Below are 23525 nucleotides of genomic sequence, written 5' to 3'. Positions count from 1 at the left end.
TTCCATGCAGTTGTGCAGTTTTGAGTGAGCTTCTTAATCCTGATTTCTAATTTGATTGCACTGTAGTCTGAGAGAGTGTTTGTTATGATTCCCGTTCTTTTGCATTTGCTGAGGATTGTTTTACTTCCAATTATGTGATCTATTTTAGAATAAGTGCTATTTGGTGCTGAGAAGAATGTATATTCTGTTGATTTGGGGTGGAGAGTTCTGTAGCTGTCTATTAGGTCCTCTTGGTCCAGAGCTGAGTTCAAGTCCTGAAAATCCTGTTAATTTTCTGTCTCATTGATCTGTCTAATATTGACAGTGGGGTGTTAAATTCTCCCACTGTTATTGTGTGGCAGTTTAAGTCTCTTTGTAGGTCTCTAAGAACTTGCTTTATGAATCTGGGTGCTCCTGTATTGGATGCATATATATTTAGGACAGTTAGCTTTTCTTGTTGCATTGATCCCTTTACCATATGTAATGCCCTTCTTTGTCTTTTTTGATCTTTGTTGGTTTAAAGTCTGTTTTATCAGAGACTAGGATTGCAACCCCTGCTTTTTTTTTGCTTCCCATTTGCTTGGTAAATCTTCCTCCATCCCTTTATTTTGAGCCTATGAGTGTATCTGCATGTGAGATGGGCCTCCTGAATAAAGCACACCAATGGGGCTTGACCCTTTATCCAATTTGCCAGTCTGTGCCTTTTAATTGGGTCATTTAGCCCATTTACATTTAAGGTTACTACTGTTATGTGTTAATTTCATCCTGTCATTATGAGGCTAGCTGGTTATTTTGCCCATTAGTTGATGCAGTTTTTTCATAGTGTCAATGGTCTTTACGTTTTGGTTTGTTTTTGCAGTGGCTGGCACCAGTTGTTCCTTTCCATATTTATTGCTTCCTTCAGGAGCTCTTGTAATGCAGGGCTGGTGGTGACAAAATCCCTCAGCATTTGCTTGTCTGCAAGGGATTTTATTTCTGCCTCACTTACGAAGCTTAGTTTGGCTGCATATGAATTTCTGCGTTGAATATTCTTTTCTTTAAGAATGTTGAATATTGGCCCCCACACTCTTCTGGTTTGTAGGGTTTCTGCAGAGAGATCCACTGTTAGTTTGATGGGTTTCTCTTTGTGGATAACCTGACTTTCTCTCTTGCTGCCGTTAACATTTTTTCTTTCCTTCATTTCAACCTTGATGAATCTGATGATTATGTGTCTTGGGGTTGCTCTTCTCAAGGAGTATCTTTGTAGTGGTCTCTGTATTTCCCAAATTTGAATGTTGGCCTGTCTTGCTAGGTTGGGGGGGTTCTCCTGGATAATATCCTGAAGTGTGTTTTCCAATTTGGTTCCATTCTCCCTGTCACTTTCAGGTACACCAATCAAACATAGGTTTGGTCTTTCCACATAGTCCCATATGTCTTGGAGGCTTTATTCATTCCTTTTCATTCTTTTTTCTCTAATCTTTTCTTCATGCTTTATTTCATTAAGTTGATCTTCAATCTCTGATATCCTTTCTTCTGCTTGATTGATTTGGCTATTGATATTTGTTATGCTTCACGATGTTCTCGTGCTGTGTTTTTCAGTTCCATCAGGTCATTTATGTTCTTCTCTAAACTGGTTATTCTAGTTAGCAACTTCTCTAACCTTTTATCAAGTTTCCTAGCTTTCTTGTATTGGGTTAGAACATGCTCCTTTAGCTTGCAGGAGTTTGTTATTACCCACCTTCTGAAGCCTACTTCTGTCAATTTATCAAACTCATTCTCCATCTGGTTTTGTTCCATTGCTGGCGAGGAGTTGTGATCCTTTGGAGGAGAAGAGGTGTTCTGGTTTTTAGAATTTTCAGCCTTTTTATGCTGGTTTTTCCTCATCTTCGTGGATTTATCTACCTTTGGTCTTTGCTGTTGGTGGCCTGTGGATGGAGTTTTTGCGTGGTCATCCTTTTGGTTGATGTTGATGCTATTGCTTTCTGTTTGTTAGTTTTCCTTCTAACAGGCCCCTCTTCTGCAGATCTGCTGGAATTTACTGGGGGTCAACTCCAGATCCTGTTTGCCTGGGTATCATGAGTGAAGGCTGCAGAATAGCAAAGATTGCTGCCCGCTCCTTCGTCTAGAAGCTTCATCCCAGAGAGGCACCTGCCAGATGCCAGCTAGAGCTCTCCTGTACGAGGTGTCTGTCGACCCCTCCTGGGAGGTGTCTCCCAGTTAGGAGCCACCAGTGTTAGGGACCCATCTGAGGAGGCAGTCTGTCCCTTAGCAGAGCTCGAGCACTGTGCTGGGAGATCCGCTGCTCTCTTCAGAGCTGGCAGTCAGGAACGTTTAAGTCTGCTGAAGCTGCGCCCGTGGCCGCCCCTTCCCCCAGGTGCTCTGTCCCAGGGAGATGGAAGTTTTATCTATAAGCCCATGACTGGGGCTGCTGCCTTTCTTTCAGAAGTACCCTGACCAGAGGGAAAGAATCTAGACAGGCAGTCTGGCTATAGTGGCTTTGCGGTGCAGTGGTGGGCTCCACCCAGCCCGAACTTCCAGGTACCTTTGTTAACACTGTGAGGGGAAAATCACTTACTCAAGCCTCAGTAATGGCAGACACCCCTCCCCTCACCACGCTGGAGCATCCTAGGTTGACTTCAGACTGCTTTGCTGGCAGCGAGAATTTCAAGCCAGTGGATCTTAGCTTGCTGGGCTCCATGGGGGTGGGACCCACTGATCCAGAACACTTGGCTCCCTGGCTTCAGTCCGCTTTCCAGGAGAGGGAAAGGTTCTGTATTGCTGGCATTCCAGGTGCCACTGAGGTATGAGAAAAAACTCCTACAGCTAGCTCAGTGTCTGCCCAAATTGTGACCCAGTTTTGTATTTGAAACCCAGGGTTATTGTGGTGTAGCCACCCGAGGGAGTCTCCTGGTCTGCAGGTTGTGAAGACTGTGGGAAAAGTGTAGTATCTGGGCCATAATGCACTGTCCCTCACGGCACAGTCCCTCATGGCTTCCTTTGGCTAGGGGGGGGACTTCCCCGACCCCTTGTGCTTCCCAGGTGAGGCAACACCCCACCCTGCTTCTGTTTGCACTCCGTGGGCTGCACCCACTGTCTAACCAGTCCCATTGAGATGAACTGGGTACTTCAGTTGGAAATGCAGAAATCACCTGCCTTCTGCATTGATCTCACTGGGAGCTGCAGACTGGAGCTCTTCCTGTTCGGCCATCTTGCCCGGGTATCTCTCTTTTTTTTTTTTTTGAGACGGAGTTTCACTCTTGTCACCCAGGCTGGAGTGCAATGACACAATCTTGGCTCACTGCAACCTCTGCCTCCCAGGTTCAAGCAATTCTCCTTCCTCAGCCTCCTGAGTAGCTGGGATTACAGGTGCCCATCACCATGTCCAGCTAAATTTTTTGTATTTTTAGTAGAGACGGGGTTTTGCCATGTTGGCCAGGCTGGTCTCAAACTCCTGACCTCAGGTGATCCACCTGCCTTGGCCTTCCAAAATCCTGGGATTACAGACATGAGCCACCACGCCCAGCCAAGAATTTTTATTTGATACATAAACACATGGTATCTTTGGTAAAGTAATACAAGAATAATATTTCAGGATTTCCATTCTCCATAAATGTTTGTACCTAGCTTTAGCAGTTGTAACACTACTGAGGTTTTTTATGGCTTTTTTAAAACATTGGTTGAGATGGAAATATGGGTGCTGATTTTAATTTTCATATGACCAAATAAAGATGCATGTGACCTCAGGAGGTTTCTTCTAGGACAGCAGTCCCCCAATTTTTTTGTCCTATGGTTCCTTTTCATCCTTAAAAATTTTGAGAATCCAATTTGCTTTTGTTTATATGGGTTATTTCTATTGATACTCTTTTAAAAACTAAAACTGAATTTAAAAATATTAGTTCACTTTAAAATAACAAAGCTTTACATGTTATCATAATTACTTTAGAAAAATTAATTTTGTTTTTAAAAATAAAATTAATAAAAAGAGTTGCATTTTAAAAATATTTTTGAAAATCTTTTTTGAGCCTGCCTTAATAGAAGACAGCTAGGATGTCATATCCGTTTCAGCATTTATGTTGTTGTGATATGTGGTATTAGTTAAAGCATATAAAGAAAATCTGGCATCTCAATATCTATGATCTAGAAAAGGAAGAGTATTTTAATATTCTTCCAGATAATTGTGGCTATCCCTCTTTTACACTACAGTGAAACTCAACAAGTGGTCCTTTCTGAAAGGTTAACTGTAATACGGAATAAGAAACCATATCAATGAACTTTTATTTTCTGTTACATTAAAATCCACTGTTCTTTCTTACTCTTTGAATGGATCTTTTACCCAGGCATAATTTTGTGACATTTGGACTATCTTGATTCCCTGAGTTATGGAGATCTCCCAAATGTTGGTGCATTTCATTATGTAATATCAAAAACACATTCATTAATATCCTCACCATTCTCATCAGAAAAGTCTTTATGTGTTGGAAAGTTATCAAGTTCATGGTGGCAAATACAAATTTTCCAAAACTCAAATTGTCACTTGCAAGCTCAAACTTTATCACTGGCAACAAATGCTATCAGTATTCCTTAAAGTGACAGAAGCAATTTGTTCATTAAAAAAATAAAATTAGCAAAGTAGTCATGTGTTAATACCAACAGTTTGTTCATTGGTCATTCTTTCAACTGAAAATGGTGTTCCAAGAAAAACGTAGTTAGTTCAGCTCCACGAGTCCTTTTCCTCAAGATAACCATCATAACTCACATGCAGTAGAAGTGTTTTCTATGCATACTTTCCACTTAGTCACACAGGATTAAAAACATATATGCGCAATAGCCAAGATTTAGCAACAATAATTTATACTATTCTCTTGAAGATCATATCAAGTAAAGCTGGCCTTTTGTTTTTTAAACTGCAAGTGTGTGGCAATGACAACTAACACAATTTGAAACCACTTCTTTAATTTTTCCCAAGGCACCAGCCATGTTGCCTACCATTAATTTTCACTACCATTATTATTATTATTATTTGAGATGGAGTCTCGCTCTGTCACCCAGACTGAAGTGCAGTGGTGCAATCTCTGCTCATTGCAACCTCCGCCTCCTGGGTTCAAGAGATTCTCCTGCCTCAGCTTCCTGAGTAGCTGGGACTACAGGCACGCACCACCACACCTAACTAATTTTTGTATTTTTAGTAGAGATGGGGTTTCACCATGTTGGCCAGGCTGGTCTCAAACTCCTGACCTCAAGTGATCCGCCCGCCTCGGCCTCCTAGAGTGCTAGGATTACAGGCATGAGCCTGCACCCTGCCTGCACTGCCATTATTTGACCACAGAAAGGGTTTATATTTATGTTTTTCTTTTTTCTTTTCTTTCTCTTTTTTTTTTTTTTTTGAGACGGAGTCTTGCTCTGTCACCCAAAATGACTACTATCTTCTGCAATAGTGCCCTATGTAACACATCTGGGAAACGCTGTATTAAATACCCTCTTTAGTCCTTTCTACTTCAACCATCCAATGAAAATTTATGGTTGCATCTATCTGCCATATTTGAACTGACATAACTTTAGGGAATGGAGAAATTTTACCAATTTTTATTAAGCTTCAATATTCTTTTCTATGATTTGTTAATCAATTTTTTATTTACATCTGCAATGTCTAACACAGTGCCTGGAACAGGATATGTGTTTTGAAAATGTTTACTCCTTTATATCTTATCCCTCTTAAAATAGAATTGGAGGCATACTTTTGCAAAAACACACACAATATGACAAATGCATTCTAAAACTCCAATCAAACAAAAAGGTACAGCATGAACAATTATAACTGGGTTGTAAATTTCACCCCAAGCTTCCTGAAGTCCAAAGAAACATGAAATTTCAATCAGTCATTATAGAAAAGCCACATTATCGCCCGGGCGTGGCGGCTCATGCCTGTAATCCCAGCACTTTGGGAGGCCAAGGCGGGTGGATTACAAGGTCAGGAGTTTGAGACCAGCCTGGCCAGCACGGTGAAACCTGTCTCTACTAAAAATACAATAAACTAGCTGGGCATGGTGGCACGCACCTGTAGTCCCAGCTACTCAGGAGGCTGAGGCAGGAGAATTGCTTAAACCTGGCAGGTAGAGGTTGCAGTGAGCCGAGATCACACCACTGCACTCCAGCCTGGGTGACAGAGTGAGACTCCATCAAAAATAAAAATAAAAATAAAAAGCCACATTATCAACTTAAGTTTTAATAGGAATTGACCAGAAGATAATTGAGGGTCATGTGAAATGATTCCAAGCCACATCCAGAGGTGGACTGAGACAGTTTAATAAATATTAGATATAGACTTCTGTTCTAATTTATGACTAGTAAAATATAACTTTCCTATAATTTGACTATTTCATTGAAAATTTTTATAAAAGTTACTTCTGATTATACTTGCAGGGAGCCAAGTTGTCTATGAAGTAATCTAGGGAGTTCTCTCTCTCATTTGTTGCATAAGTTAAAATCCTCTCATTATTCACTATGAAATCTCTAAACTCACAACAACACATGCCAATCATTCTAGAATGATTAAAGTTGGTAAGGAAGCCTACATGTATTTATTCATATATTTACGTATTTGGGAATTGAGCATCTTCTGTGTACAAAACCACAGCGTATGTGGTATAATCACCTATGTAAGACCTTCATACTTGCTTCAAGTCAGGTATCCAGATAATATGTCATACAAATAATTTTTTTCCTAAAAAAAACAGTAATACTTATAATACTTATGAAGCAGCTAAAAGTAACCAACTTTTGCATTCAGTAGGGGCAAACTGTATTCAGTGCTTGGATAAGAATTCATATCAAGTATATGTGCTAATAAGCCTTGGTCTACACAATATAAAATGAAGATGTGTAGAAAATATAAATGGATTTGAAGTGATTTGGGGGACAGATGAATTAGGTGTGGAGAGAAAAAAGAGGAAGATTACATGTTAAAGCAAGAAAGTATGAGTAACAAAACTGAGAACCAGGCTCTGTTTTCGTTTTGCAGTTACTAGTGAAGCAATCTCGAATAAACCTTTCAAAAACTTTTTCTATCACTCTTCTAAACGTGAGTCCTTCATTACAACCAGGTGGTTATGCTCATGTCTTGGAAATTCAGGTTTAGTCTACCTAATCATTGTAGCTTTATTCAAGCTGGTCTTTATCAAAGAACAGTCTCTTCCATTCCTCTCCTATTCGAAATTTTATCTGTTCTCCAAGACAGTCAAGACAGAGTTCAAACTTCATGTCATACATGAAACCATCCTCAATATTTTGCATCTCATGGCATTTTCATCCCCCTCTTAATTCTTAGAGCATGTATAACATGTATATGATTAATTTAGAAAATAATTCACAGATTTTGACTCTTAACTATTTGGTCATCAGATGTTACATCTTCCTATTTAGCTGCTATTACAATACTAAATATTACAATACTAAATTCTAGCATTCTCAGTCCCTGACACAATACTAAATACACACATGATAGTGGATCAGTAAGTACTTGTAGAATTTAATGGAAATTCACTGATCTATGAAAAAGATTACTTACTGCCTACTAATGATGAAGAGATATTTCTATTAACAAGACAGTCACTAGTCACCAAAGTGATTCTTAGACTATCTGATCATTAAAAGCCTCCCAGCAGGCTGCATGAGTATCTTTAATAGGATGTTTCCCCCAAAATACTCTACCCGGACCTTCATCGTTTTCACTTTGTCTTTTTATTAAGCACACCCACGAGGCTTTCCCACCCTGTCAATTGTCTGTGGTTCATTTATTCATGTAGTAGAGCTGGACAGATCATAGTGAGTAATAAAATAATGTTATTTCCCATTTCACTGTGTTGTGCCCGTTTTGTTGTGTCAGGAACTCATATATAGGGACATTATATTCATCCTTACTCACTAAGCTCTTTTCAGTTTATAGTTCCATTGGTAAATAAATGAAAGTGTTTCATTATTGTCACAGCTGTTTTGGCAAATTATAATGTTTTCATAGATTTTAACATGATTTTGACTTGCTTATTTCAGAATAAAAATAATAATAATTTATATAGTGCAAAAAGAGCAGTTATTATACTAAGTCAGTGAAGGAGCCAGCCCATGTCATGAAAATCCTCATGGCATCTTGCTCACACATGGAAGTGCCCAGGTAGATTACACGTGACCCTGAAAAATCTGTTAGATGCACATCACCAGGGTGACTAGAATCATCATGCTGGAACTGTGCAGCTTATTAATTCTTCTTAACTTTGCATGATGATACTTAATAGGTCTATTCTAATTCTTTCCTACATTTATATTGTTAGAGGATAAAAGGGAAGAAAAATCTTTTAAAGAACAAACACATAGGCTTGATTTGGCATCCCATATTCAATGGTCCTTTAAGACAATATACTTCAGTTAGCTTTTCCAAACAAGTATCATCTAAAAGGTTAACATGGGATAGATGTTAGATAAATAATGGGCCTAAAGATCCAGAGATGACATTTTCTCAAGCTGGAAACAATCTGAGCAACATGAAATTAAAGAGCCCACATAGCAAAGACAATCCTAAGCAAAAAGAACAAAGCTGGAGGCATCACACTACCTGACTTCAAACTATACTACCAGGCTACAGTAACCAAAACAGCATGGTACTGGCACCAAAACAGATATACAGACCAATGGAACAGAACAGAGGCCTCAGAAATAACACCACAAATCTACAACCATCTGATCTTTGACAAACATGAGAAAAACAAGAAATGGGGAAAGGATTCTCTATTTAATAAATGGTGTTGGGAAAACTGGCAAGCCATATGCAGAAAGCTGAAACTGGATCCCTTCCTTACACCTTATACAAAAATTAATGCAAGATGGATTAAAGATTTAAACATAAGACCTAAAACCTTAAAAACCTTAGAAGAAAACCTAGGCAATACCATTCAGGACATAGGCATGGGCAAAGACTTCATGACTGTAATACCAAAAGCAATGGCAACAAAAGCCGATACTGACAAATAGGATCTAATTAAACTAAAGACCTTCTGCATAGCAAAAGAAACTATCGTGAGAGTGAACAGGCAACCTACAGAATGGGAGAACATTTTTGCAATCTATCCATCTGACAAAAGGCTAATACCAAGAATCTGGAAAGAACTTAAACAAATTTACAAGAAAAAAAACAAACAACTCCATCAAAAGGTGAGTTAAGGATATGAATAGACACTTCTCAAAAGAAGACATTTATGCAGCCAACAAAGGAATGAAAAAAAAGCTTATCATCACTGGTTATTAGAGAAATGCAAATCAAAACCACAATGAGAAAACATCTCATGCCAGTTAGAATGGTGATCATTAAAAAGTCAGGAAACAACAGATGCTGGAGAGGATGTGGAGAAATAGGAATGCTTTTACACTGTTGGTGGGAGCATAAATTAGTTCAACCATTGTGGAAGACAATGTGGCGATTCCTCAAGGATCTAGAACTAGAAATACCATTTGACCCTGCAATCCCATTACTAGGTATATACCCAAAGTATTATAAATCATTCTACTATAAAGACACATGGACACATATGTTTATTGTGGCATTGTTCACAATAGCAAAGACTTGGAACCAACCCAAATGCCCAACAATGATAGACTGGATAAAGAAAATGCACATATACACCATGGAATACTATGCAGCCATAAAAAAGGATGAGTTCATGTCCTTTGCAGGGACATGGATGAAGCTGGAAACCATCATTCTCAGCTAACTAACACAATTACAGAAAAACAAATACCACCTGTTCTCACTCATAAGTGGGAAATGAACAATGAGAACACATGGATATGGGGGCAGGGGCATCACACACTGGGCCTGTCAGGGGTCGGGGCTGGGAGAGGGATAGCTTTAGAAGAAATACCTAATGTAGATGACAGGTTGATGGGTGCAGCAAACCACCATGGCACTTGTATACCTATGTAACAACCTGCACATTCTGCACATGTACCCCAGAACTTAATGTAGAATGTATATATATATATATATATATATATTCCCTTTATATATATAATATATATATATTCCCTTTATATATATAATATATATACTCCCTTTATATATATTATATATATATTCCCTTTATATATATTATATATATATATTTCCTTTATAATTACCTTGAGACTTCATGTAATTGATATAATTACATCCCCTATGTGAAGCATTCACATTGCCTTTTTATGATCGAAATCTGAATTTTAATGTTTTCTTCATGAATCATTGATGGCAGGCCCAAACTGAAACCCAGAACTGCTGAGCTAAGAAATCTTCAACTCTGTCAGCTAATTCAGCAAAGAGAATTTACAACAAAGAATCCTTATGGATGTGTGTGACTTGTCTGGTGCAGCATTTTCAGGACTGGGAGGAATCACACATCTCAAGAATCCACCCAGAATTCCTCAGGAGTTATATTTATCATCGCAAATGGTCCTGCTAAAACATTGAAGACAGTAAATACTATACATGTAGCATAGTATTTTGTGATCTGTATTGAACAATCCATTTGATCAGAGATCTAAACCCAGAATTAGAATTGCTGTATATCTTTAATAATTACTAGAACCCTTCCTACCATTTATGATATGCTCTGTTTCAGATACTGAGCCCAATTAAATCGACATTAATGTCACCATTTTACAGATATCTGAAAATCAATGAAGTTAAATAACTTGCAACAGCACACACAGCTAAAAATTAGAAAGAGACCAAAAGGAAGAGTGTGAAGTGAGGTTTAAGTGGAAAGAAGGACTAATATATAAAAGGTGTCATATGGATAATAAACATTTTATTCTTTATTCTGAGAACAATGTGATGCTACTGGAAGATTTTTAGAAAAAAAGAATGAGATGGCATAGAATAGATGTGGATACATCATTTGAGGGGCAAACGTAGTCGTCCAGATAAAAGTAGATAGTAGCTTGGACAAGAATGATGCTGGTGGAATGGTTAAAAACAGGAACATTTGAGAGATATTCAGTATGATCACATTGACAGGAGTTGGTGATATATTGGATATGAAGAGTAAGGGAGAAGTCAGCATCAAGAACAACTCATGGGTTTCTGGCTAATAGACTGATGAGAATATCCTTTACTGAGATAAGGAGTACTGAGTATTGCATGGCAAAATTCTAAGTTCTGGGCTGGACATGTTGAGCTTAAGATATGCTTGAGATACGAAGAGAAGTCAGTGGACAGTTGGACATATGGGATTGAATTTAGATGGGAGGTCTTGAATGAAAATATACATTTGTCAGTCATCTGGGCATCCATGGTAATTGAAATATAGTTTGGGCTGAGATTTCTTAGGGGAGGAATATAGCATGAGGAAAAACAGGGGGTGGGGAGCAAGGACTATGCTTTGAGGAAGATGGGCACGCATGAAGGACACAGAAGAACTGGTCAGAAAATTTAAAATAAAAAAGTGTACGAGAAAAGTTGAGAGAAGAGATTATCTCAGATAGAAGGGTGTGGTTATCAGAGTCAGATCAGGTAATTGAGCTCTGACATTATTCATTGAATTCAGCTACAATGAAGACATTGGTGATGTTCACAAACGGTATTTTGGTAGATTGTTGAGGGCATAAGTTAGATTGCAATGGATTTGAGAGGATTAAAAAAATGGAGACAATGATTATAGACAACTCTTTCAAGAAATGTGGTTGTGAATAGGGAGAGGAGAAATAGGACAAAAACTTAGGAGGGTTATGTGAGGTTCAGGAATTTATTTTATCTAAGAGAGATTTAAACAAGTATAAATGTGCATAGAAATGATCCATACGCATGGTGGAGGTGAAGACTGTGATCCACATGCCAAAGTCATTAATAAATGGACACCCAGAGGCTGCCAGATGACATAAACCAGGAAATAAAAAGAATGATAGAGCTGAATGGCATGAGTTTCAAAACATTTTTTTCTTATAAAAGAGTAAGGGAGTGCTAAGGTGGAAGAAGCAAAGATAACAACAGTTTGTTTCATCACCAACCACAGGTTTGGCATGAGTAGTAAAAGAATAAATAGCACTACTTTGAGATAGCTATAAGAAATGCCCTGTCCTCAGAAGATGGGCTGGTTTCAGTGAACGCAAGAAGGCCTTGGGAAAATTGAGAAGAGGTTAGGACACAAGGGCCTCTGTCTATTAGACCGTGAGATCCTTGAGATCAAGGATTCTGCCATATTGATGAGGTAGTTTAGACCTATGGTTCTCAAAGCTTTAGAGTGTATCAGAATCACCTGCAGTGCCTGCTAAAACACAGATGGCTGTGTCCCACCCTCAGAGTTTCTGATTTACTAGACTTCAAGTGAGCTCAAGAATATGCATATCTAACAAATTCCCAGGAGATGCTGATGCTGCTGTCTGGGAATCACATTTTGAGAACTCCTGGGTAATCTATGCTGTGTGATAACAAACCCTGAAATCCCATCGGCTTAATAAAATAAAAGTTTATTTTCACTTATTTGAAGTGTAACTGGGTAGTTCTCCAGGGAAGTCCTCTTCTAAGCAGAAATCCAGGAACCCAGGTTGCTCCTCCCTTGTAGTAATGCCTCTAAGGTCAAAAGGCAAGGGAAGAGAGACATGGAGTCACTTGAGATGTTTTCAGCAGTCAGTACTGGAAATGGTTTATTATCTCTGCTCAGCTCCCATTGATGAGAACTTAGTCTCATGGTTCAAACATCACTGCAAGGGAGACTGGATGTAAATGTAAAGGAGAGAACATGAATGTTTTGTGAACATTCATCTCTGTCAGGGCATCTTCTGTCTCTAACTTCAGCAGAAGGAATGATACCAGTTAAGATAAAGAGGTCAATGTATATTGCCTGGTTCAATAAATGGAATAGAATTTAATAGTTATTTACTAAAATCTGGGTTTTAGCTTTCCTTCAGACAAAGCACCCCTTGCAACTAACCGCTATTACCTACTCATATCCCCAACACACACACACACACACACACACACACACACACACAAATCATGGCCTCCTCTGAATTATCTTTTCTCACCTTGCCAGGCTCGACTTTTCATTGCTACATTTGGGACATTCATAGATTGAAGTGATATGCACATGCTGAAATGGAAAAGGAAATTATACTGATTAAAAAAGCAAGGCTATTTCAAGTTCACTCCCCTTTGCTATGAATTCATACATTTGAAGTAGAGTATTGGGTTCAACAAGCAGCCTTATTTTCGAGAAGGCTATACCCTTGGGATGCTCCACTTCCTGTATTACCTTCAAGGTCTTTATTATATTCTAGGGCTGGAGATGGCCGAGTGACAGGAGAGTTGACAGTTCTATTAGCCATAGAGGGAGGACAGGTCAATCAAGACTTCTCACATCTTTAGGTAATAAACTGGGTTTCCAAAAGTAACCCAGATTCCAGTAGGACGGGCCACAAAGTCTTGTTACAAGATGAAGTGGGCGCTTCAAGGGCAGCTTTTACCTCTAATATTCTCCAGCACCCACTTGAAATAGAAAGCATTAGTCTCATTTCTAACATGCTTCCCGCCAACCTCTGGTAGCACCTAGTGCAGAGTACAGAAATACAAACGAGAAAGACAGCAATTTTCTGGGCTCTATGGTGCCAGGAGAGCAAGCTTTATCCTCTACCACTGTGGTCTTGCAGAAAGGAAAAGATGATGTGTTGGGTACTTGAGGTAAACAGACATTTTGATTTCAATCCATGGAGATGAAAGAGGTAACGTTTTAATCTTATTTTCATCTCATTTGCATCTTATTTTTTATCTCCAATTGAAGCACAAATCTCACAATGTTTAATAATTACTTTGTGTGACAAGCACATCTCTTTTAGGAAAAATGAGAAAACTAACGAAAAAAATGAAAGAAATTCCAATAAGGAGTAAAAAATGTACTTATTATTCAGTGTCTCAATATAATTGATATAATAGAGAAGTTTCAGCAGTTAGATAGATGTTTTCTTAGAAATATTTTCACAGCATATCATAGACAAAAATTACATTAAAACATGTAGTACCTAGCTGCTGCTTTGAATGTTTGCATAGTACAAATATGTTTAGCCTCAAGTTTTCATGACAGAGATCAAAGGAACAAAAAGTTTCTTAATTCTTGACCTTAGTGAGATGCCTTTCAAAAGGAGGCTGAGACATTTGTAATAACTGTCACTGAATTCACTTTTCAGACATACAACTGTGCTGAGACTTACACAAACATGATCTGCATTCAGATTTCTACACATCTTGGGAAATGATTGGCTGAATAATATTGTATTTGTAAAATGTAATTGTGGCTTAAGAGCCAGTCCACAGGGAAGAGAAGTTGTTTCAGCATCAGCAATGAATGCCTTATTTTTTTATATGCTGCTGTAGAGATCCGAGATCCAGAGCTGTCCAGTCTCCATCGACATGCAACGTTCCACAGATCAGTGTTTATTAAGGTGCTTTTAAAGAGACAAAAATGATATTGTTCTAGGATCAATTCTGCACTCAGTCTGTAAATGCTGTTGTCCCTCGGTATCCATGGGGAATTGGTTCCAGGACCCCCCTCGAATACCAAAATCCACGGATGCCCACATCCCTTAGATAAAATGGGGTAGTATTTGCATATACCCTATGTACATCTTCCCATATACTCTAAATCATCTCTAGATTACATTTAATACATGATACAATGCCTATATATCACTTCATTCACATGGAATCAACACAGTGCTTGGCATATGGCAAATTCAAGTTGCGCTTTTTGGACCTTTGTGGATTTTTTTAATATTTCAAAAATATTTAAAAGATTTGTAAAATCTGCAGTTGGTTGCATCCATGCAGTTGCATAGGAACCTGTGGATCTGGAGGGCTGACTGTATTTATTGGAGGGCTATTATGTTCAATAGAAATACTTCTACATAATTTTCTACAATACTTAACTGAATATAGAGAAAAGCGAAAGCATGAGCCTAGGCACCGTAGTTCAGATTTCAGACCGTAAATAGTGAGAGCAAGTTTAAGAGATAAATATATGTGAAATTGCATTGTAACTTATTCAAAACCTATGTGGTATAATGGTAGGGTTTTTATGGATTTTTCAAATGCGAGACTTAAGTTTCTGTATCACTCTATCATTTTCTATCTGTGGATCACAGAAAAATTACTTAAGCTCACTGAGCCTCAGTTTCCTTATCCGTAAAAAAACATAATATTATTTACCAGTAGAGCTGACATGAGAATTAAACGAGATATATGAAAGAGCCTAATGTGTCATAAATGTTCAATAAATGGTAGCCATAACTGAGCTATATTATCATTCAGCCTTCTGTGAACAGGTTATATTATATTAATATATTAATTACATATATTATATTTATATATATTAATATATATTAAATGCTGCTTATCGGCCAGGCATGGTGGCTCACACTTGTAACCCCAGCATATTGGGAGGCTGAGGCAAGAAGAGTGCTTGAGCTCAGAAGTTGGAGACCAGCCCAGGAAACACAGTGAGTAGAGACCTTCTCTCTACAAAAAATAAACAAAATTAGCTGGGCATGGTGGGACATGCCTGTAGTCTCAACTGCTTGGGAGGCTGAGGTGGGAGGATGGCTTCAGCCTGGGAAGTCAAGGCTGCAGTGAGCCAAGATCGTGTCTCAAAAAAAAAAAAAAGAAAAGAAATAAAAATGATTTTTATTGAAAAGGATGTGATTTCTAAAAACAAAGCTTTGTTTATAAAAATTTTTAAAGGATTTAAAAAAATGTTTAAATGATCATACATTTGTTTAACAGTTAACATCAAACATATATTAGCTTGTAAGTATCTATTAACCTAGAAAGCTGGTTTATGTTCCAAAGTAAATGTGGATGAAAAATAAGAGAAAATTAATTCTGATTTGCTATTTCATTATACTTTCTATTGGATGTTTGGATTTTTAAATTTCCATTGACCTTTAAATTGTTTATGTATCACAGGGCACATTTTTAAATGTTCTTTTGGACACATCACTAGACAATTTAAAAGAAACAAGCTAATCCTGGATATCAACTACAGCATACAGCACACATTGAAGTTTACCAAACACCATATAAGGGAAAGGTGATTCCTGAGTCATAGGGTCTAAAGAATTGTAGACATGAAAGTTATTTTAAAAGGTGGTCATTTTTAATTAGTTCCTGTAACATCATTTATCATGGTAAAGTGTGAGAGACCTGTTCATAAATATTGGAATTTGAAGGTTGCATTTATAGATAACATAGCTTCTAGGCTTTTTCTAACTGGTCAATTGTCTACAAGTCATTTGTCACAAGGACTAGACACACATTCTTATAGCTCTCAAAAATATTCCTTTCTAGAAGGTCATAGTCACAGTTCCTTAAAAGAAAAACGTTAAAAGACATGTATTATTAAAAAATTAATGTGTCTTTTTATCAATATGAAGTTCCTGGATTTCATTTGCCACACTGTTCAATGAGTTAAATGTCAGAAATCAGTAACAAAGCCTAAATGTTCCATGCCATCTCTGACAACAGTGTAAATTAACAGGCTGTCAAGTTATTTAGTTTTAAAGATGAAGGTAGACTTCCTGGCAGTCACATTTTCCATCACTCATGACTCTGACCATATCCAAAGAGGATATGAACTAACAAAACCCAGACAGGGAAGGAAGGAGAAGGACAAAAGGAAATGAAAAGCATAATGAAAAACAGAAAAAGAACAGTTTCCATAGCAGGAATAGAAGTAATGGAAGTAAATAGTTATTTTTCCAACTACCTTGAATATAAAGAAAATTCAAGAAAATCAGAAATTTTTTTTTCAGTAAGATACGGTAAATAAACAAAAAGACACCCCTTCAGAATCAGCTGTTTTTAACTTAAATGCAATTGTCCTTGTGGGGAAAAACACACTCTAAGCAAATGTTTTCAAACCGCATTATAAATACAGATTATATTTCATGTCTTAGTGCTAGGAGTGGCTGAGTAAGCCTGCTAGACATTTGGTTCTCCTACCCAATCCACGCAGTGGTACCAAGGCAGCAGCTCTGATGAAATGATTTGAGAATGAAAGGAGGATTTGGGAAACTAATTGGATTTCTTATCTAATTTGTCCTTTTGGAAAGAAATGAGTCTCATTTCTTTCACGAAAGTGAATTCTAGAATTAGGATTCATTTATGCTAATTGCTGTATAGATATCTGGTTGTGCTATTTTTATATACAATATCATATCTGTATATTTTCCTATAAAAATACTAAAATGAACAACCACACAAGCAAAGATTAGTGTTAACCTGTTCAGATGACAAATTCCTATAAAGACTAATACTTGACGGTATTTATACTGTTACAGTGAGATACCATTAAAATAGATGGATTTAGAATACTGCTGTCAAAATATGCTCCCTAAATTGTAATTCAATACAGTAAAATTTCTGATTCAATAAGGCCCAGTGTGACTGTCAGGAAACATAACCTTGTAATGGATTCCACTACATACACGTTTATCCACACATGCACATTAATAAATGTATAGGCAAAATGCCATGTTTTGAAAAATTGTGAGCAGTAAATAGCATTCATTTCTGATCTTTCTATTATTAATTTTTGTTTCTTCTGTAGCTGTCATGTATAACTAGCCTGTTTGCATTATATGAGCATTCCCCAGAATACAATATTTAAGAAAGAATTCTACAAATCCAAGATAGCAGTGTCCACAGGTCCTAGCCATATGGTATATACTTGTCCTTCGAGTTACTGCTCACTTAAAAATCCAGAGTGGTTTCCAGCACAGACACAAGATGGGACAACTCCTAATGCACCTCCTTTCTTGGGTACTTTCTAGGTAACTGATGCTATCCAGCAGGTGTATATTTCTTCTCATTTGAGAGTCAAACACAGAAGCTAGCATTGATTATGAATATGTAACAGAAAGAACATAGTAACATGTGCAATGAGTTCAACCAAAAAAAAAACCCCTATATATTCTTTCTGGGTTACGTGGTACTTTCACATGCTTAACAATACTGTAGACACCATTCTATAGTTTGCATAGGTTTAAGGTGATTCCAGACCCATCGTCTTCCGCTTCCCCTTCCCTTCCTTTCCCTTCCCTAGAAATTTAGTTCTAAAGCCATTAGGTAGGACAGAATAACATAGGTGTCCAGACCAGGATGGGGACAGGAGGCACAGTGGTCTACAGCAGGTATCAGAGCCCAAGGAGGGTGAGGAAGGCATACGTGTCAGAAAGGACCCTGTGTGGGGTGTCAGAGCCAGAGCTGGGTGATGAGGGAACATGCCCAATGAAGGGTGTGATGGCTGTGATAAGAAATTGGTGACTTGTGGGAGAACTGATCAAATAAAAAATACATTAAGCATAGTGGGTACCAGGTGTCTCCCTGTCAGAAAAGGAAACTACCAATATGAAAAGAGAGGGAACTAGCACGAGGCCTGTGGTGTTGGATTGGAAGGTATCAGGGTGAACTTATAGTTTTATGTGTGTGTGAGCGTGTGTGTGTTTTCATACAGAAATAGATATACATAAAAATGTGTGTATACATGTATGTATTCACACACACACACATATTCTCTAGCTCTGTCTACTGACGTTGCGATCCCAGTAGCAAGGACCATACGAGCACTCAGATCTAAATACCATTCTTCACTGAGAGAAATGAGAGCTCCTTGAAAAAGTGGCTAATTCCAGGGCCAGAGCAGGGAAAACATGAAATGAGCTGGGGGAACATCTTGTTGTGCCAGAAAACAAGAAAATGCTCACAGAATGAATGAGATATTTCAAAAGAATCCAGAAATCATCCTGAAGGGGTTCCCACTGGTCAAATCTAAGACAATTGGGTCATTAAAATACTTAATGGTAATAATGAATTAAAATGCATTGAATTAGGTTGTTATGGCTAAATCGTATCCTTCTCCCCAAATTTACATGTTGAAGCCTAACACCCAGCACCTCAGAAGTGACTGTTTTTGGAGATAAGGTCTTTAAAGAGGTGACAGAGTGGGCAGTCGCAGTGGCTCACGCCTGTAAACCCAGCACTTTAGGAGGCTGAGGCAGGCAGATCACGAGGTCAGGGGTTCGAGACCAGCCTGGCCAACATGGTGAAACCCCGTCTCTACTAAAAATACAAAAATTAGCTGGGCGTGGTGGCAGACACCTGTAATCCCAGCTACTCAGGAGGCTGAGGCAGGAGAATCATTTGAACCCAGAAGGCAGAGGCTGCAATGAGACGAGATTGTGCCATTGCACTACAGCCTGGGCGAGAGGTTGAGACTCCATCTCAAAAAAAAAAAAAAAAAAAAAGAAGTGACTAAGTTCACATAAGGCCATTGGGTGGGCCCTAATCCAATCTGACTGGTATCTTTATAAAAGTAGGAAATTTGGACACAGAGAGAGAGATATAAGGAATGCCATGTGAGGACACAATGAGAAGGCAGCCATCTGCCAGCCAAAGAGAGACTTCAGGAGAAATCAAAGCTGCTGACCCATTGATCTTGGACTTCCAGCCTCCAGAACTGTGAGCAAAATAAATCTCTGTTGTTTAAGCCACCCAGTCTGTGATACTTTGTTATGACAGCACTTTCAATTTAATATAATAATTATATTGTGGTTATGTAAGAGACTTCTTGTTTGAAGCAAATTAAAGAAACAGGAGTGATGAGGTTTTACGCTACTAGCTTATACTTAAGTGCTTCAGGAAAAAATATTCTTTGAAATGGACTTAAAATTTTCTGTAAGTTATTTATTGTTTCAAAATAAAAATATAAAAATATATATTACAACTTAAAAGTCCCAAAAGAAGTGTTTGCAGAGTTAAGAGAAGAGCAGAAAGGATAAACCCCATACTGTTGTTGACACACTCACACAAATGCTTTTCCAGGTCACTGCCAATGACAGGTTGAGAAGAAATGGGTTTAAACTGAAAGATTAAATATATGAGTGAACAGCAAACTATTGCAAGGACAAAAAACCAAACACCGCATGTTCTCACTCATAGGTGGGAATTGAACAATGAGAACACATGGACACAGGAAGGGGAACATCACACATCGGGGACTGTTGTGGGGTGGGGGGAGGGGGGAGGGATAGCATTAGGAGATATACCTAATACTAAATGACGAGTTAATGGGTGCAGCACACCAACATGGCACATGTATACATATGTAACAAACCTGCACGCTGTGCACATGTACCCTAAAACTTAAAGTATAATGATAATAAAAATAAATAAATAAAAAATAAATATATGAGTGAAGATATATATCATCTCCTTAAATAGAAATGCTTTTACACTGTTGATGGGAGTGTAAATTAGTTCAATCATTGTGGAAGACGGTGTGGCAATTCCTCAAGGATCTAGAACCAGAAATACCATTTGACCTAGCAATCGCATTACTGGGTATATATCCAAAGGAATATAAATCATTCTACCATAAAGACACATGCACACGTATGTTAACTGCAGCACTATTTACAATAGCAAAGACATGGAACCAACCCAAATGCCCATCAATGATAGACTGAATAAAGAAAATGTAGTACATATACCCTATGGAATACAATGCAGCCATAAAAAAGAATGAGATCATGTCCTTTGCAGGGACGTGGATGAAGCTGGAAGCCATCATCCTCAGCAAACTAACACAGGAATAGAAAACCAAACACCATATTTTCTCACTCATAAGTGAGAGTTGAACAATGAAAACACATGGACACAGGGAGGGGAAAAACACACACTGGGGCCTCTCGGGGGGTGGGGGTCAAGGGGAGGGAGAGCATTAGGACAAATACCTAATGCATGTGACGCTTAAAACCTAGATGACAGGTTGATAGGTGCAGCAAACCACCATGACACATGTATACCTATGTAACAAACCTGCACGTTCTGCACATGTATCCCAGAACTTAAAGTAAAATAAAATTTAAATGTAAAAAAAGAAAATACATATCATCTCCTTTTAATAAAACAGGTTCTAAAGGCATTGATTGATTGATCGATTGACTTGGTCTCACTCTGTTGCCCAGGCTGGAATTCAGTGGAGCAATCAATGCAGCCTCAATCTCCTTGGATCAAGTAATCCTCCTGCCTAAGCCTCCCCAGTAGCTGAGACTACAGGCACCAGTAACCACATCTAGCTAATTTTTTAAAATTTTTAGTAGAGACAAGGTCTCACTATGTTTCCCAGACTGGTGTTCAAGCAGTCCTCCCACCTCAGCCTCCCAAAATGCTGGGATCACAGGCATGAGCCACCATGCCCAGCTGCTCTAAAGGCTTTTACAAGTAGAAATTTCCTTAAATTTTATTTCTATATTTAACCGATTTAAGCATCTGCCTTCATGCTCTGTAACACTGTGGTTTCAATAGATTTCTATTCACAAACTCAATCTTGTGAGGCTTCCCAATTATGTAAGCAGTAAAAACAGAGTTACTCTGGATAAAATAATAGTTCTGGATGAAAAAAAGTCAAGTTTACTCACCCCCCCTTCTCCTTCTCTCATAAGCTCAGGAATTGTGGGGTGCCTACTAAGTTTGTATTTCAATGAGAGCTCCTCAGGCTCTTTAGAAAGAGTGGTATAGGTTTTAGGTCTTTATCCCCCCATAGACACACACACACTCCTACCCAGGATCTCCTTAGCATGCATATGGGTCAGAGGAGGAGCCATGGCAAAAGGTTCTTGCTATGCTGGCAAGAAGATGGCACTGACATCTGGATGCTCTGGCACTTCAAGGTTAGCTTTACAGCCATTTCAAGGCTGCACATTTTTTCTGGAGTCCAGACAACCTCCGAAGCAAAGATTATGCTGTAATATCTGTCTAGACTGAACCAGAATACTTCTAAACCTACCTTCAGGAGCTGGGACACTCAAGCATTGAGGGGATTGGTGTGTGTTGAAAAAGTAAGATAAAAAATTGAGCTGCTGGACCCAAGAGCATCTAGACTAGAGTTGGCACCCAGAAAGCTTCTAGCATAGCAATGGGTTCCTTGAGACTATCCTTCCCTGTCCCCCATAGCCTGCACCCCTTTAACACAAAGTCAGGATCTCCACGGTAAACTGCACTCTTCTTCAAAAATATTCATTGCTCCTGTTTGGGTAAAGATTATACTTTCTCACCTCCACTGATGTCAGGTTTAGTCTTGTGATTTCTTTTCAGCCAATAAAAAGTGCCAAAGTGACTTGTGTTACTCCTGGACAGAAGCTATAGGAGCCAAGACATGGCTTGCTGTCTTTTCCCCCATCTGTCACAAAGCTACCAATGATCCAGGTAAAGCCTACTGCACCTGCCTGACCCCAGAGTCAAGATTATGGGGAGCAGATTTGTAGTTTACCCATTGATGAACCTGTTTATGCTATCAATGTAGTGTGGAAGAAAATAAATCTTTAGGCTATACCTTTGAGGTTTTGGAGAAGTTTGTTAACATAGAAAACCTAGACTATTTTGACTAATACAATACCCTATTACCCAGTGTCATTTCATAAAAGCAAACAATTGATTAAATACTTTTCAAATATTTAGATGGATTATCAAATATTTGGTTTTAAAGATACCTTGAAAACAATTGTGTCATATTGCTTTGTGTCTATCAAATGACTACTTGCTAGATAGGTAAAGGTAAAACAGTTTGTAGACCCACAATTTGAGGTCATGAACACCATTTTAAAAATATACATCCATGCAGGGCTTTTCTTTTAACCCATCAGAGAGTGCGTGCTAATGTTTTGCCCTTCCTTTATATCACATATTACATTATCCACAGACCTTAGAGACACCTGTCCCCAACCACAAGTACCTGGGGATTGTAAGGTTCTGTGCCACCTAGAGACTCATGATTTGAGCTATTTCTCACTCCTAGAAGAACTTTAAAGAACCAGAAATTTCAAGCTCTACTGCAAGCCTCCATCTGAGAACATCACATTCAAAGGCCCCTTGTTGATAAATTATGCCATTTCAAGCAGGAGAGAGAGTAGTCTGGGCTGCTCCTATTTTTGGCTAAGAAAGAGATCTGATTCTGACAATCATCCTTCTGGAAAATGACTTTTCTACTATACCAAATTATAACAAAACAAATTTCTAAAACTCAACAGTAAGACCTAGGCAGCGTCCTACTCTTGTTTTAGCAAATCTTTTTAAAAAATTAATAAAAATAGGAAAACTGTGTAACCATGACTACAAACCAAGCAATTGGAGTTCTTCCACTGGGAAGAATTTGTTTTTCTTTTAGTGAACTAGATGTTAATTCCCAAGATAATAATTTGGAAGTTTAGGATAGGAGGTGACAGATTGTCCCTCAATGGCTCAGAGGGTAATTTGGCTAATATAATCTTGTTAATGAAGCTGGAATTTCACCAAAAATAATAGCTCAGCTCTGCAGGGGTTGATAGAAATTCAAAAGGCCAGGCTAATGTTTTTAATTTCTGTAAAACAATATTTCTCAAACTTTATTTCTTAGAACAGTATTATCCTGAAAGTTATTAACTAGAATTATGAGAGAAAAAGATGTTAATAAGTATTCTGTGAAAAATATTCAAATAAATTACCGAAATGCCTAATAGTA

The 23525-nt window shown here is 38.2% G+C and overlaps 1 protein-coding gene across 2 annotated transcripts in view; it reads right to left on the bottom strand.

Moving 5' to 3' along the window:
* The window catches only part of UBE3D (ubiquitin protein ligase E3D), a 273282-nt gene that overhangs the window by 5631 nt on the left and 244126 nt on the right, over positions 1 to 23525 (bottom strand). Inside the window, exon 11 of one of the 2 annotated variants that reach the window (XR_008657032.2) lies at positions 13023 to 13070. The exons of the other annotated variant lie outside the window; for it this stretch is intronic. The gene's annotated coding sequence lies outside the window, so the exon portion shown is untranslated. Of the gene's footprint in view, positions 1 to 13022; positions 13071 to 23525 lie in introns of those variants that run through there. 2 annotated transcript variants of the gene reach the window in all.

Source organism: Symphalangus syndactylus, chromosome 4 (genome assembly GCF_028878055.3).
Source record: "Symphalangus syndactylus isolate Jambi chromosome 4, NHGRI_mSymSyn1-v2.1_pri, whole genome shotgun sequence".
Lineage (NCBI taxonomy): Eukaryota > Metazoa > Chordata > Mammalia > Primates > Hylobatidae > Symphalangus > Symphalangus syndactylus.
The sequence above is the reverse complement of the archived record's forward strand: the minus strand, read 5'-3'. Positions and strand labels throughout refer to the sequence as shown.